The following is a 12,700-nucleotide window of genomic DNA, read 5'->3' on the forward strand; positions in this document are numbered from 1 at the left end:
GGAACTGGAGTGGTGGCAGGTGGGGGTTAGCTATCTGACACAGGTGCTGGGCACCAAACCCGAGTCCTCTCCAAAAGCAGTACATGCTCTGAGTCTCTAGGCCATCTTTGCAGCCAGCCACCTTGTACAACTCTCTTAAACAGATGGGGAGAACATTTGCAGCTGCACGAGGTCAGGAAACTTCCTTGTTTGGTTTCAGTGGGAAAGGACAGAGTAAAAGGTGCCCGAGGTACAGTTAGTGATGAATGTGCTGAGGGCTTTTCAATCTTTTGACCTCAAGGGAAAAACAGCAGAGCACTATGCCGATCGTAGGATGTTGGTATACAGACGATTGTGATGGTTAATTTTCATTGCCATCTTCATTAAATGTGGAAGCTTATATTCTCAGAAGATTGGTAAACCGTACTCTGAGCCTATCTGTGTCCCCAGTAGGTATTAACTGAGGGCCTGCCTGTTCATGGTACAGTGGATGGTACTGTGCTGAAGGTTAGAGGTCCAAGTTGAATGAAGAGGGGGAAAGAGGGAATCCTGTAGCATGTCCACACCCTTGTTTCTCTGCTTCCCTGCTGCCTGGAGGAGACCAGTGTCTGCCACACATTCCTGCTGCAGCCTTGGTATTCTGATTGCTTCAAGCCCCAAACAATGGAATCAACCAACTGTGGACCAAGACCTAAGCAAGCATCAACCTTGCATCCCTAGGTTGTGTGTGTCAGGTTAGTCACAGCAACTGACACAGAGACAACGCCAGGAAAGTGAGGCTGTGGCTGTGCCTCGGCTTCACCAGGACTCGGAAGCCTCTGGAACCGGTTTGTAGGAACAGTCACCCTCTCCCATTCACATCTGGAACAGGAGCATTTATTCTTGTGCCACTGAACAAAGCAAGTGTATACCTTGCTTTTTGTTTTTACAGAGGATTGCAGCTAAGAGCTGCCTTGAGCCTCAGGAAGACACTTGGAACTTGGGACTTCAAAGAAGGTTAGAACTATTAGACAGTGGTGCTGGACTGGATGACTCCACATTGTGCAGTAGATATGAGCTCTTTGGGGTCAGGGATGGAAACTTGTGATCTAAGGAGACATGTTTGGGTGTCACACTGATAAGAAAAGGACTTGTATCGCATAGGCTAGGAGAGAAGATGGAATAAAAGGGAGCAGAAGAAATCTCTAATATTCTCCCTCCTCTCCGCAACCTCTGCTAAGGTTCCTACCATCAGGATGTGGGATGCCTCCTTCCAGCAATGGGGTCAACCACATACAAACTCAAACTTTGGAAATTACGAACAGCAGCAGCAGAGTCTTCCTTCTTTTAAAATTGTTTCTCTTGGGTGACTGCAGCCATGACCAAAAACTAATGAACACAGTGACAGACTGATATGGGAGCGAGGGTCCCCTTTCAGCACCTGCACTGCATGGCAATGATGTCCAGAGAACACACAGTCAAACGTGCTTTCAGATTTCAACCCAGCTTCTAGGAAAATATTCAAGTTTACAGCAAGGTGCAGTGCATTTGGCAAAGGAAAGCTTCACTGTGCTTCAACAAATTGGTGTCTTAAAGCAAATTACTTGTTCCTTTTGTGTACAATAAAGTACTAATGAAAATAAGCACAGATTAAACTCGCCACAAATCCCTATTTAGTTACTATTTAATCTCTATGAGAAGACACCTGTGCTGGTTTGAATAAGAATGGCCCCAGAGATTCATACATTTGGATACTTGGTGCCCAATTGGTAGAACTATTTGGGAAGGGGTAGTAGGGGCTGTGTTGGTGGAGACTGTCACTCGGGGTGGGCTTTGAGCTTTCAAAAGACTCTGGCCGTTCTCAGTGCCGGCTGCTTGTAGTGTGAGATGTGAGCTCTCAGCTGTTCCTGCCTCCTCCACGCCTTCACTCTGCCATTAGGATTCTAGTCCTCTGGGACCGGAAGCCCAATTAAATGCTTTCTTTTATAAGTTGCCTTGGTCATGGAGTTTGTCACAGTGATAGAAAAGAAACTAATACAATACATCACTAAAGAGACTTGAGTAAGGGAAGCTTTGCGTTGGCATATAATTTCAAAGATGCCGTTCACCACAACAGTGGGGAAGCATGCTGGCGGAAGTGCTCAGGACATGGAGGTGTGGCTTGGAGTGTGGTTTGTTCCCATCTTGAAAGATCAGAAAATACAGAACTTGGGCCATAAGGAGAAGTAGATATCACCTCCAAGCCTTGACCAGTTAGCCATTTCAGCTACATCGGTCAGTTCCAAAGATTTCAGAGCCTTCAGAATCAGTGTCGCTGTATGTGTGTGTGTGTGGGGGGGGGGGGGGCGGATCCCATTAAGGCCATTATACTCCTTACATGTAATTACTTCATTCTCTCAATCCATACCATGACCCGTTGATATTAGTTATTTTAATTTTTGTTATAGTGTTAGGCATTGAAACCAGGGACTTGAAATGCTTTACCACTGCTACAACCCCATATACCATTTCTTGTTTCACATAAAAATCTGAAACCTTAAAAATGAAACAAATTTAATAAAGTAACTTTACGTAAGATTAGTAGCCGTAACTATAGAAAACAGCAGTGACAACCAAGAAAAAAGTTAGTCCCCAAATAAATGCCTCATGCTTCGTGGGTATGAGGACACAGTGCTTGCTTAGCCAGACACTACTAAGGTATTAGAGCAGACCTGGAACAATGCACAGCCAACAGTGGCCAGGTCCGAGGAAGATAACCCTGTGCTCGACGGATGCTACAACCACTCTCCTTTTAAATAAACACTGAAAGATGAGAGCGATTGCTGTCACAAGGTGAGTGTTTGTCACATGCCTTAAGGGTCTAATTTGTTTAAATGGCCCACGACAGCTAACGTTTTGACACACCTGTGAAATTATTTCGTCAGTCTACCTTCACCAGAGGAGGAGACTCTCCATTCATACAATATAAACATTAGATCTGCGCACACTGTGGCTGTCAAAGTCTGACCTATTGACTTATGCATTGAAGTTTCCTTAAAACAATCCTAGTCAAAGAAGAGATCATTTCCCAGTGCTGACCATTACATGTGCTTCACACAAGTAAACGTGGAGAACGTTCCAATAGTGATGGCCACACTTTTGGTCTACAACAGGAGTGGAGCTGGTGCTGGCTCACCAGTAAAGGATATTTGAAGCCTGTGGCAAATGGAGACGTGACAGCACCTATATACTTGCTGCTTCTCATCTTGGGATCACAAAGAAAGGCACAGTATCATTCATGGAATCACACTGCTCGCTGTGGTGGTAACCGCCAGCTTACATCCAGAGAATCTAGAGTCATCTGGGAGGTGAGCCTCTGGACATCGCTAAGGGGGATTACCTTGACTGTGTCACCTGAAATGGGAAGACCCACCATCGTAATAGAACCATGTCCCTGGGCTGTGATCCTGGACTTACAAACAGAGGGAACTAAACGGTGTATGTGCACCGACTATGGACGGGATGTGAGCAGCTGCTTCAAGTGCCTGCTGCCTTGATACTTTACCTGATGCCATGCCCCCATGAGCTGTGAACTAAAAGAACCTTCTCTCCTATAAGTAACCTTTGTCAGTATTTTATTACAAGAACAGGGAAAGAAACTGAGATGGTCTACTATGCTAATTTAGAGAGCCAGCCTCCTTTGGAGATAGAAAGTAAAAAAAATTCTGCCTTTTAGTCTCTCCTAACTAAGAGCTTAGTGAGATCATCTTTGGAAAAGAAAAAGAGAGAGAATCAGGATTCACCTCAGTACTGGGCAATCTGCTTCTTCATGCAATCTGGGAAGCAGACATGCCTCACGGAAAAGACCGAGGCTGTCTGCTGGGAAGCCATTGCATACAAGGAAAAAGGCTTATTTTGACTATTTCAGAAAAGCTGTAATTCAACTCACTAGTAGAGTAGAAATCGTAAGGACTCACCCTGTAAAGAGGATGGCACTTGTCCTGAAACATGGAGCCAATCGGGCATAGATCTGTAGGCTGTAGTAGTACGCTGCCAGCTGGAGCGACAGTGCCGAGTGAGCCTGCTTCTCAAAACACTTGTTAGCATCTAACACCTAGGAAGAAGCAGAATCAACTCAGAAATCATCACACACTGGTTACTCTAGGATTTATGATACAAATTTCCCATCACATCAACTTGAGCCCATCCTAACATGCAGTATGAAAGTTCAGAAATAAAGTAGGCCTTGCTCTATAAAGCAGATTGAAAGCTGAACTGAACATTAAAGTCAGCATTATACAGTTAGGTCTCTGGAGACTGACCGGCCCTGGAACCTAGGCATTATCAGAAAAAGAGGACAGGAAAGAGGACACATATACTACACAACTTCACTGCCAATTACTTTGTTTTATTTAAGTTCTCGTTGGTGAGGTAAGCTTACCTGTGGTAAAGCAAGGAGATAAGCAAGAGCCAGTGTCAGGTCGTTCGGCAAAAGCATCACTTGCTAGTTGCAAAAGAACTGAATGTAGAGGGGAAAAAAAAACAAAAACTCTATTACTCAGGGTGGAACTTGCTGTTGTGATTTTGTTAAATGCCATGCTGTAATTTCCTACTAAATATGTATGTTTGTACACACGGACCTGAGCTGCTGCCTGCCTTGGTCAGTGACAGATGCATGATTGGTAACAGTACTGAGAATGAGAGATATCTAGAACAACATCCTCACCCCTACCTGCCAGGCACAGGAACCACGGAAGAGGAGGCAGAAAGGAGAGGAGTCGTCCTGGGAAACACTGCCCTCTGCAGCTGATGGAACTGGGGAGGGAGAATGTGGCCTGCTTGAGAATGTGGCCACCAGGAGGACTTCCCATACTCTAGTGAATGGCCCACACCCACACACACACAGGTAACACTAATTGAACTTAGTGAAGTACAAAAGAAGAAGAAAACAGGGGAGGGGCACAGAACTGGAAGGGGAGCCTGTTCAGGGACCTATGTGGAAAACTGGAGAGGAAAATAGGTGGAAATATGGTTATTGTATATATGTATGTATGTTATTCTGAGAATAAAAAAAAAATTTAAAAATTTCCTCACATTGCTTAAGGATCTACATGGCACTTTATGCTTTTAGCCTTATATGGTTTCAATGGACAATCAACTGAAGATGCTTTAACTGCTCATGAAAATCTACTTGGCACTGACTGAACACAGATCCCAGCAAACTATGTTAAACAGATTAACTATGTTAATCTCCCCATGACTGGGAAAATCTACAGTGTGTGTTGCTCACACTTGAGGTAATCCTGTCAGCCCAGTCCTTGCTAAGTTCAAGCAGAAAGATATCCATGATGGGTCCTCAGAACTCAGCCTTTTGAAAGACTAGGTAGGGTCTTGATACAAAATCATTTGTATCAAGAACAACTAACTGGGGGTGATTAAATGAATACCATAAGGCCAGAACAGTAGGACACCTTCCTAAGAGGCTGCAGAGATGGCTCGGTGGTTAAGAGCAACGGCTGCTTTTCACACAGAACCCAAGTTCAATTCCAGTACCTACATGGCAACTCACAATTACCACAAGCTCCAGGGGATCCAAGGCCCTCTTCTGGCCTGTGAGCACTAACACATACATGCTACACAAACATACATCCACTCGTGCAAAACAATCATACACATAAAATAAAATTTAAAAATAAAATAACCTAACTTTATAATTTAGGAAAATCCCTATATGAAGAACAAAACAATGGCAATCTAGTTCTTTTCAAGAACAACCCTCCTCCTCACAGTCCACAAAAAAAGAAAAGCAGTCATTTGCTTTATTCATATACTAAAATTCTCTAACCATTAACAGTTTTTCCACAAAAAAAGTATTACAAGCAGCAACCTGCCAATGTCATGACTTTAAGGGAACAGTACATTGTCTATCAGTTCTGGGTTTACACACACAATTTGTTTTGATAAGGATGCATGCTATTTATTTGTGGCCTTAGTCAAATTCCTTGCAATCATGTATACTCACAATGTGAATTCATTGTTTAAAAAACATACATGCTCTCAAATGCCATCATAGAGATACCTGCATCCCATGTTTATTCCTGCTTCCACTATAGCATGAATTAGAGTCGACCTAGCTGTCCATCAACAGATGAATGGGGAATGAAAATTCAATAGGTATGTGTGTACCAAATTATATGTGTGTGTGTATATATACCAAATACACTAAATTTACAGCTGAATAGTATTCCATCAATAAAATCAAAATATACAGAAGAATGGAGAGACTTAGAATGTATAATATTAAGCAAGGTCACATAATCTTAGAAAGAAAAACCTTCATGTTGTCCTCATTTGTGAAATCTAGACAATAACATATGTACATATGTAAACAAATGCACATGTGGGTACTATATAGCCAGGAGAAAAGAGAACAAGACGGGCTAACTACTAGGGATGAAGATGGACAAATGCAGGCATGAACGTGAGTTATAAAGACAGACAGCTACTTTTAGCTAGCTCTGTTATGAATTTTTCATTTCTTGTGTGGTGTAAGTGCATAAAAATATATTCCTAGTGAAAGTGAAAAGTCCAATCTGAGGCTTTAGAGGTTTCCTGTAGAATGTCTACTATAACTGCATAGAGGCTCACTGAATTGAATAGTTTCTGGACCTCATTAATTTCAGAGAGAGAGAGAGAGAGAGAGAGAGAGAGGAGAGAGAGAGAGAGAGAGAGAGAAGAGAGAGAGAGAAGAGAGAATGAATGTGTGTGTTTGCAAATTTTTAAAGATTGCTTTTGCTACTAATTGAAAAACAACTAAATACTATACATAAATCTAATAGCCCAAAGTTGAAATTTGCGGGCACAGGGATTCCCACATAAATCTTGCCTTACTTGGACAAATATGAAGTTATTAGTATAATCTGAGCTTAGCTCGTGGTGGAAGAGTGAGGAACAACCACAAGTGTCAACGGATGCCCTAGAATTCACATTGTCCTGTGGTGACTCACGGGAGAAAATACCGCACTTTCTCTACACTGTGTTCCGTTTCTGTAAAGAAAAGATACATTCCTAATGTGTTCTCAAGCCTTAGGAACCAAATGAACCACTTTCAGGCCTCCAAATCATAAAGTTCTAAAGACATTTTTAATCAAAAGCTATTCCTTTCAAAACCCATTTCCAAATTCATCCCTCATTCAGTATTAAGAGAAACCTTCTCTAAGAAGACATCCTCTAAAATAAGAAGCAAAATCCTTGTCTTTAGGAATAAATGGGATAGGACAAGAAGGAGTCTCTAAACAAATAATTTTAAAATACAATATAAAAAGCCTCAATCACATTTTACCAACAATTACAGGAGCAAGACAGAAGCCCAAGACGATGACTGTGTCCTTGAAGACTTGAAACTCAGGGATGGATGACCTACAGCCCAAGCCATATGCTTTAGACATCTGAATGACTGGGGACTACTTAAGAAAACTTTAGTTGTACATTACAGAAACCCCACACACAATGGTCAGCAATGGGACTGCATTTCCAGGGAGCACTCGGGAGAGCTGAAGGTCTGACCAGTATCTATCTCACAGTATCTGCCATTCAGTAGCTGTCTACCAGTCCTCTGGAAACCTTATTTTAAAGGAATAAAGAAATTTCAGTGTTTCCCATACTGAGAACTGTTGCCTATTAATTTTATTTCTTGAAGTCTTTTCAAATGTGACCGTTAATTGAAGCCTGACCTAGGCAGTTTTCCACTTCTACCCCCATTTTCTTCAGATTAGCTCACTAAACTGAACCCACTCATCTCTTCCCACGGATCCCGCAGGAGCGCCTGTCTCATGAGTGGCTTTGTTCCAGCTAGCGCAGGACCTTGCTTCCCAGAGCTGTGGCTGGAGCTAAGCTCAGTCCCACCTGGGAAATTAAGATCCATTACTGACAATCTTCTCATCACATCTTTATTGAACATCGGCTCAACTTTTCCTTGATTTACTGTGCATCTCGCCATTTCCAGAAACCAAAAAACCACCAAGGGATTAAAGTTGGCTTCCACAGGGATGTAACTAGGCAGATGCTCACAATGCAGAAGATTCTCAAGGCAAACAAACAAGGCACCAGAAGAGGTATGGCGGCAGTTAGAATAAACAGCCTCCAGCAGGCATTTCCAAAGGGAAAGTCTTCATCCACATGCAGAAATCCCAGAAAGTTTATTCTAAAAAGGCTCTACTATGTCTCAGATACAAGTCCCAAGCTGTTACTAACATCTCTCAGTTTAGGTAATATACACACACAGTTTATACCAAAACAACAACAGAATAGAAAATATGTAATTTTCATGTACTATGAATATGGCAAAAATGTCGCTTTTAAGTTTTCTCTAAGAGTCATCATTGCCCTTGAAGTGAAAGCATCACTGTCGACACAAATGTTTGCTCCAATGCAACAACACCCACTCAGATGCTGGATACATAGCTATGCCGATTACGTTCTCTATTTTCTGTCTTTACAATGTTTTGACATTTTGGAGTCCTTGCTAATCACAGAGAGGCTATCCTCCTAAGAGCTAGCTGATGTTGGACATGGTGAACAGCTTATGAGCCTAGATTTGATGTGTAAAACAAATCCGGAGTCCAAACTCTGAAGCAATTTCTCCGACTTGGTTGTTACATACTGTCCGTCAATTATTTGTCTTAAATCACTTCCAGGCCTGGAACTAGAGTCTAAATCGACAGCCTCGGGATATCTATTATATCAAAGTTAACCTTGCCCATGCTCCCCTCCCATCTTATGAGAATATCAAAAACAGCCTTTATACATGCTTTCCCTGACTCCGCTAGCCACTGCTGCCCACCAGGTTCTTTTCCTCTTGTTTTAGGATCTTTATCAACCACTTCCCTTCATGACAATCATTTTCACACCTATGTGTCTGCACACCTAAGGAAACCTAGAATCCCTGGTGCAGTTTAAAATGACAACTAGGGCAACAACTAGAACTATACAGTGAAACTCAGACAAATTATAGAGGAGGAAGGGAGCCAGTTCCACAATCAGACAGCCCTGGAAAACATGACCAGGTCCTCCTGATGTGCGTTTCAGGAGGCTCTGCTGTACATGCCGTAGGACACCTTCCCCAGCACATTCTGGGAGCAGCAGTAACCGCAGACATTCATGAATGTGCTGCAAAGCAGTTCAGACTCTCAGTACAGGGATAAGTAGAGAGTCATAACCTCGTGTCCTTAGTTCAGGCTGAGATGTCAAACAAGTCATAATAAGCGCTTTTGGTCTTCAGAGCATCCTGGATTTGGGGTCTGAGCATGCCGGCCTCTTAAGCGAAGAGTAAGTGACGCACGCAGGGGAAGTGCAGAGCCGTCCCTAACAGACAGAGCTCTGGGTAGCCCGCTCCTCCATCGGCGACTGGCTTCAAGGGCTGTTTTTCAGTTAGGACTTGTTTTGATCTCTGCCCCCCTCCCCAAAACTGATTGAATGGTAAGTCTTCTTGTAAGAGGTACCACAGGTAAAAGAGGCAATTACTTCCATTTTATATAAATCATAATTTTTTAAAGTCTTAGTAATCGCATTTAAGCAAGAAGGCCAACTTCGCTCACTCAGAAGGGGACTGTGCACTCAAACAGCCACCTGGGTGACAGGGCTTGTCCACTGCTATGCAGCACTCAACAGTAGTTCAGTCACCACCCATCTTCTCTGTGGAGGATGGCAGTGGTGTCCACTCATCTGCAAAGGAGACTTCGGGGTCCCGGTAAGTCCTTTCTTTACTGTGTGCCTTCTGCCAACACACAAGCCATGGATGTCTAGGGGAAAAATAGTCTTCCTTTGGCAACTAGCCATTCTCACACCTCAAACAGTTCTCCTTTCTTTTCATTGCTCATCTTAAATGAGTGGTCCAGCACACGGTATTCACTCCTTCATGTCCACCCTCTGAGTTCTGCTCATTTTAAATGAGTGGTCCAGGACATGGTATTCACTCCTTCATGTCCATTCCCTGAGTTCTGCTCATCTTAAATGAGTGGTCCAGCACATGGTATTCACTCCTCATGTCCATTCCTGAGTTCTGCTCATCTTAAATGAGTGGTCCAGCACATGGTATTCACTCCTTCATGTCCACCCTCTGAGTTCTTCATCCCTGCATCTCAGCAAAGGCACTGGTAGAACTCAGTTGAACTATTTTTCTGTTTCACTATTTACAATCTTTGCCTTTTAGAAAAACAGTAAATATTAACCCTACATCAAAACCTTCACAGTATAATGTTGAGGAGGGAAGAGTCATGCCTGCAATTTACCTTGAAATCCATACAAAATCGCCTGGCTTGGTGGAGAGAAGGTGAAGAATAAAAACTACAATATGACGGTAAAAGACAAATTGCCAACTCTAGATGAAGGGCTAGGGGTCCCCTCAATGCAGAATGTTTTCAATTTTATTATGAATAGCACATGTTTTAGTAAAGTTGTGGAGGGGAAAGTCTTCCCTTACAAATAAGTATTTTGAATGTTCAATCTCGCTGAGTTCACCTATTGCTCACAGAAGCTTCCTACTAGAACAGTTATCTAGGTCTGGTCCCCAGCACTCAGCCAGTTAGGCTCATAACCACTCAGGTGCTTTCTACTAGAACCACAGGTGTCCCGGGAACACCCCCACCACAAGCCCAGGTGGGAAAGACCACGTCTCTTCCCTAATCACTATACAACTGCTAGCATCACATAACATTTTTCTTCCATAGAAGATCACAACTCATTAATCTCCTCCACGCTAGCCTAGGGCCTCTCCTAACAGACCAGCCATTAAAGTCAACTGATGGAAGGACTGGAAAGGAAGGGAATCATGTCTTACACCACCCCGAGCATCCAAACTTTCCTACAGCTATCACTGGAAATCAAGAGTTGCTGCAAAGGGCCACTCAAGCCCCACACAAAGGACACATGGCAGCCTTGGAATCAAGGTCTGACCCATTTCAGAGGAGAGGATAAACACACTGACAAGGGGTTTCATGCGGACCCACAAAATTCCATATGGGCTAAAGAAAATCACAGGAACTTTACATCATAATTTAAAATGTATGTATTTTAAAAAGAACTGCTCTATTTTTTTAGCAGTGTATAGGAGTTTAATTTGCAATGCTTGTCTGCAAACCTTGGAGGCAATGCATTTTTCCAAAGAAGTTAAACATTCCCAAACCAGATCATCTGTGCCAAGCCTCTAGAAAGCACTCCACGGTGAACTCCATTCTAGAACTAAATGCTCACACCTTATTATTGATTTAGAAATCATTAGCCATTAAATCATTCATTCAGCTAAAGAAATAATGATTATTTTTTTCAGTTGGTTTCCATAAAAACGTTTTCATCAATTTTATTAAAAGAGTCTAAAAATTCAAATCATGCGGGGAAGTTTAACATGTGTTATAATCCATGTCAGAAGCTATCAGGACAAGAATCACATTTCTATCATGATTTTTATTTTATTTAAATTTAGTTTGCATCATTCTTCAGTTCTGCTGGGTTTCTGGCCGTTACCTCATGTTATAAAGCTATTATGTATAGTTTCTCTATATATTAGCATTATTCAAAGACATCATATTTGCTAGCCAGAACATGCTTTACAAAAGATAAATCCAAATAAAAAAGGTTATTATTAAAACCATCCCTATACTGAATGTTCACAGCAAATTAAATCCTTTCTTTGCCCTGAAATGTCTTCCATGCAGTAATATTGGATATTAAAAAACTATACCAGACACAGAGATATGCCCTGTACCCTGATATCCTATTGACCCCACCAACAGCACACAAACATGCATTCAGATCAACCAAGAGCACACGCTACATCCACTGATCCCAGAACTGTGGTCCCCACATCGCCCTTCCCCACCACACGGAGAAACAATCACTTGGGCATGTCCCAAACAGACCACCCTGTAGCTTTTGGCATGACCAATAATAGATTAGCAATTGCGGTCTAAGCTTCAGGTTGAACAGAACAAAGAGAAATGATTCAGGTGCGTCTCTGTCCTGAAAGGAAAAAGGGCCCAGAGCACAAACATGGGAGAGTTTGAAGAAAAGATATATTGTAGTTGGGATGAACAATGTAGGAAAAAATTTACACATTGAGTTTACCGCAATTTCATAATCTAATGGACCCAAATCTAAAGATTCTGAAAGAAAAGGTCTCCAATTTGATCTGAAAGCTTCAGTATTTCTTGAAATTCTCTAAGTGATTCTAATATGTAATCAGTAAAGAGAATATTAGAGGTGGATCCTGAGAAATTGGAAAAATAATAATTGGATTGTCAAGCGTGAGGTGGAAGCCGGATAAACAAGTCAGAAGCTATGTAAGCACAGGTACACAGGTGGAGCCTCGCTGTGACGTCATCCAAGACCCCCGTCCAGGGCTGGAATGTCTACTCTGAGCCCTTTACAGACCTCCCCAGCACTCTCACCATTGCCTCCCGCCCTGCCTGTCCCTTCATCCAATGACCAGAGACAGCAGACGTGGGACCAACTCCTAGGTACTACCTGACTCTAGCTTACCAAGTGCAAGTCAACATTAAAGCCAATCTATTTCCTATGTTCTTTCTCAGTACACTTTCCCCAAGTTTTGCTGCACACAGCCGAGTGCTCCGGCAGCCTGGATGGCAGAGGCTGGACTTCTGGGCAGAGGCAGGTGCCTAGCACGAGGTAACTGAAAGCTATGTGAGGATGCCCAAGAAGCTTTGCCCTCCTCACCTCCCTTCCTTCTCACTAATGGCCTGGCATAGAC

At 42.6% G+C, this 12,700-nt stretch overlaps 1 pseudogene; it reads right to left on the minus strand.

The window, feature by feature from the left end:
- The window catches only part of LOC114692027, a 266,238-nt pseudogene that overhangs the window by 109,364 nt on the left and 144,174 nt on the right, over nt 1–12,700 (minus strand).

The sequence above is a fragment of the Peromyscus leucopus genome, unplaced genomic scaffold, assembly GCF_004664715.2.
Source record: "Peromyscus leucopus breed LL Stock unplaced genomic scaffold, UCI_PerLeu_2.1 scaffold_192, whole genome shotgun sequence".
Classification (NCBI taxonomy): Eukaryota; Metazoa; Chordata; class Mammalia; order Rodentia; family Cricetidae; genus Peromyscus; species Peromyscus leucopus.